We start from the raw sequence: 5,013 nt of genomic DNA on the forward strand, positions 1-5,013 counted from the left end.
TTCACAGCCTGCACGGTGCTGCGGTGCTCAGGACGGCTCCCGGCCGTCATGAGTCACAGTAGACATGTGCTCATGACGGCCAGGAGTCGTCCAAATTCGCCCACTGATTAATTCACTCGTGGGCGGAGCGGCAACGTTCGAACTGCTCCCGGCCGTCATGAGCACATGACTACCGTGACTCATGACGGCCAGGAGCCGTCCCGAGCACGGAACGAGTTAAGAGGCATGATTGAACAATGGGTGTCATTATTACCCACACCAGTGCCACTTACACTATCAGCCTGGAAAGGGCAAAAAGCTGTGTTATCCACAAGAGAATTGAATCAGTGACTTTCAGTTGCTCACAGAATTCCACAGAAGAAATATTAACCACAGAGCTATCCTGATGGTTATCTTGGTCTGCCAGGTGTATCAACTGGTAACGTAGCTTAGTGAGTTAGGGTACTCATGGTAGAATTGTGTATTCAGCAAGTGTCCTCTTCTAGTAACAGAAAATACCCCATGGGTTTAATGTTTCTACTGCCCTGAACTGTATGAAATTGCATATGATTGTACATTTGAAGGTTGCTCAGTGGGTTGTTGTGCACATTCAGGTGTAACCTACAGGTCAAAAGTTACAGTTCTGTTAGGAAGGCTCAGTTACTCATGATACAAATAACTCTCAGGTAATGCGGATGGCACAAGTTTAAGATCCTGCTGATTATCTCCATCTACAGTGTTCTAGCGGTTATAAAATGAGTACCATTGACAGGAGTGTTAATTACTTATTGAATTATTCATCTAAGCCTACAATATATACCATATACATATAACAATATATGTTACAGTCCAAAAATATACATATCATAACTCTTTATCTACAATTACTTCACTATTGTATTAGTAAAAGGAAAATAAATAAATACATCTGTCTAACGTACAGTAACACTTGAAAGTCCGTTATTTAAATACAACTTAAATTTAGATATATTACCTTCCTTTTACATATATACCTTCAATGTATTTATGTAGCTTTACATTTATTACTTTACTCCTAATTCAGGATCTCCAATGCACTACCCTATTTCTCACCCTATTCCTCTCACACTATATCCTCTACCTCCCTTCTCTGACTCATGCCTATTCCCATTCCACTACTATGATCCCCAAAATAACCCTTTCTAGACTCTCCCCTCCTCTACCCCTCCTTGCTTCATCTCAAACCTCTTTTACTATTCAGATCTCCCAAATGAAGCCTTTCTAAGCCCTTCCCTCATGTATCCCTCCTAGACTCATCCAACACCTCATCTTTCTCCCTAATCCTCTTCTAGAGACTCTTCTCCTCTCCACCTCCTCTTCTCATCCCAAACCTCCTCCTACTGATATGATCTCCAGATAAACACTTTCTAGACCCTTCCCTCTTCTATTCCTTTTCAATCTAACTAACCGACTCACATGTCCACCGCTCAAATTAATTTCATATTTCCCTATACTAATTCACCACTAATCCTTTTTGAGTTCTGAGGAGTACCGTGCTTCTTGCCGGAAAGAGCTTCAACTCCCTGTCAGGGGTAGTAAACTCTATATAAATGCAATTACAATTACAATATATATTGCAGACACATATCACACCAACATTTGAGCACAATGATTTTTGACAGTTAAGTGGCTGGATGATGAAGAGGATGGCTATGCTGTGATCTCTGCCCTCCTCTTTTGCTGTAGTGCATGGGCCAAACATGAGATCTCGTTTGCCCTCTGATTTTTTGGGGGGTGGGTGGGAGGGTCTGTGGTCCTGGACTGAAATGGAGGGCCCGGTAGGGGCTCCTAAGAAGACCATTTTTTACTGCTCATGCGCAGGACTGCCAAGATCCATCCCCCTTAAAGCCAGGCCTTACCTCACCTCTGCTCAGTGCCAGCTACCTAAAGACTTGCTACTCTTGTGGGTCTGATTCGTACGAACGAGAACTGTGAGATAAAATCAAATTAAAATTGAATTACTCTGTAGGATTGCCTGGGTTCAGTGGGCTGCCTGGATATCAATACTTGTACCCCAAATGAACGGTGTCTAATAGAGGGAGAGGGAGGGAGAAAGAGAGAACGAGAGAGACAATGAAGAAGAGGAGAAGAGGGAGACAGACATGGCGAGAGAAGAGAGCAAAGACGAAAGTGGGAGTTAAAGGAGAATATACTAATGGAATAAAGGAGAAGCAGGTGAAAAAAAGAGAGAGGGTGACAAGAAAAAGGGTTAACAAGAGAGGGACCAGGAGAGAGACAGGGTCGGAGAGCAAGAAAGAAACAAAGAGAAAGAAGCACAAGACGGCGATGCAAGGCAAGGGAGAAAGTGACCATGGAGATCCAGAAACAGATCTGGAGAGAGAACAATCTGAAGTGAAATAAATCTAGAGTCAGAGAGAGACTAAGAGAAAAAAGCAAGAGCGGAATAGGTCAAGAAGATAACAAAAAAGAGAGCGAAATACACAGAGAGGCCAGACAGCCAAGAAAGAGAGCCCAAACAAGAGAGGGAAATTTAGAAAGAGAGAGAGAGACAGACAGACAAATAGGCCTGGATAGAGGTCTTGCCCTTGTTCAGCACTACTTTGCTTTGTCTCTAGGTTTGCGCTAGACAAATATATTATAACAATTACATGTAAAGAGAGAGTAAGACAACTGAGAAACCAGCAGAAAGTAAGCACCAAACAAGACAAAGCTTAAATTAGCAAATAAGAGAAACAGGCTCTCAGAGAGATCAAATAAAAACAGACAGCGAGAGTAGCCAAGATAAAGCATACAAAAAAAACAAAATAAAAATCTAGAATGGGTGAAAAATAAATGCGAGAGAGACATCAAGATAGAGAGATAGACACAAGGAGAGAGTGCTGGAGCTAGTGGCAGCCAGAAATGCTAAACTAGGGGAGAAACTTCACCATCTTGAAGTGACAGGTGAACGAGATCCCACAAACCCAAACAACCCAGTGCCTTTAGGTAAACTGTTTTCTGTGAGCAATGCTGGGCTCATTCTTGGCTGTTGGTTGAAGCAGCAGGGTTTTCCTCAGAGCCCTTGCTGCCCATGTGTGATAACTGGCACAAGAAAAATACACCAAAAACGAAGCATTCTTGATGTAGGAAACAATAGTTACAGCAACAATGAACTTTAATGCTCATAGGAAAAGGTGATATTTTGAAAAGGAGGAAAACAAAATCAAACACGGATTGTGCGTGATTCGTTTCCCAGAAACGGCCATTAGTGGACAGCAGTGAATTAATTTTCGGCACTGAATAAAAAGCTCTGGCGCCAACATCTTATTCCGGGAAAAAGAATGTCTTTTGAAAAGATTCCCTTAAAAGTAAATGGCCTGCTTTCTTGCAGCAGTAATGCTTTTTGTGCAAAAGTACCTTGACGGGAAATTTCAAATCTTCAGGATGAGTCTGTGGTTTCCCTGTAGGCCTCACAACCTCAGTTCTTTTTTGAGTTTAAGAGCTTTATTGCAATTTGTAAACTTAGTAAAACATCATTATAGTGTAAATAATTTACAGTGAAAAATCGAATGTTAATATATTATACTTACAAAATTAGTCCCAAAACTGGGAAATAAAACTATACGCAGGAAAAAGAGCTTTTACATTTTTTTTTAAAGCAAAGAAAAGAAAGAAGAAATGAAGAAAAAGAAAATAAAAAATAGAAGGGGAAGAGGGAGGAAATAATATAAAGGGAAAACGCAGAAGCAGTATCTATAACATCTGTAAGAGTTCAAAGTAAACAAATAATAAAGAAAGAAAAAGGTACTTAAAATAATAACATGAAGAGTCAAAGAGTATGCTTAGAAAGATAAGCTGTAAAGGGTGACCATAACAAATCCTTTTTGATTAATAAAGGCACTGAAGTGGTGAAAGCACGATCAAGCCTGTGGTGATGACATAATGAGTTCCACCAAGCCTGATATGACATTTTTGAAGTATCTTTCCAATTGGTTGTTATAATTTGGAGGGAGATGGCTATAAATAAGTCTATGAATCTTCGAACATTACAATGAGCACTCCATATTGGTGAGGAGCCTCCTAAAAATATATGTGTAATTTCAAAAGTGAAATTTGTGGATAAAATATTGTTTAATTTGGACCAAATGCTCAACCATAGGGATTTAACCAATGGACAGTGAAAAAACATATGGAGAAGATCACTGTCCTCACATGGACATGACCAGCATTTTTTATCTTCAAGTAATTTAAATTTGTACAAATCAGACGGGGTAAAAAAAAGACGGTTATTGAAAAAAAGAGTTTGTGTAGTAATAGCGGAACGGGAAGAGGTATGTATTTTGGACCAAACAGATTTCCAGAGCTGAAGTGAAAATTCCTGTGAAAAGTTTTCTCCCATAATAGTTCTATTGGCGACTTCGATCTATCTGATACGGGACTGGAGAGCAATTTATAGATAGCAGCAGCTCTAAGAGGGATAGAAAAAACAATTGTAAAGGATGAGGCCTGACCAGGACTGGCTGGAGAGTAAAAACATTCTCAGTTCTGAACCTCTGTAAAATGTCTGTTTCCAACTAGTCGTCTGGACTCCTCTGCAGGCTTCTGACATGTTATTTCTTTGGGGATCAGCTGCGGTCTTGTCTAATGAGACCAGAAGATCATTTTTGTTTGAGACCAAAGCTGGGTATACTATTCTTAGAATCAATCATGTTGACAAGAATCCTTCAGAGGTGCAAGCAGGGCCTTCTGGTTAGCTTCAGCGGCACCTGTACCAGGCAGTTCTCGAATAGAGGGAGAAGCTGCAGGTTGTTTTTTTTAAAGGCAAACCAATCTGTGGTTACCATCAACTTCAGAGCAAAAGGTACTCAGAATTTTCAAATATGTGAATATGTTCCTCCTTCACTGGCATGCGTTACTGTAGCGCTATCCCAGAATCTCTTTCACTAGAGTGAACCAAGATGTGAAAAGTCTGAATCACCCCTGCGGCCCTTTCCAAAATCCTTCAAAAGCAGACCTGGCTCCTGCTCCCAAGGATCAAAGAAACTCTTTATCTAC

This window comes from Lissotriton helveticus, chromosome 3_1, assembly GCF_964261635.1.
Source record: "Lissotriton helveticus chromosome 3_1, aLisHel1.1, whole genome shotgun sequence".
In the NCBI taxonomy this organism is placed as follows: domain Eukaryota; kingdom Metazoa; phylum Chordata; class Amphibia; order Caudata; family Salamandridae; genus Lissotriton; species Lissotriton helveticus.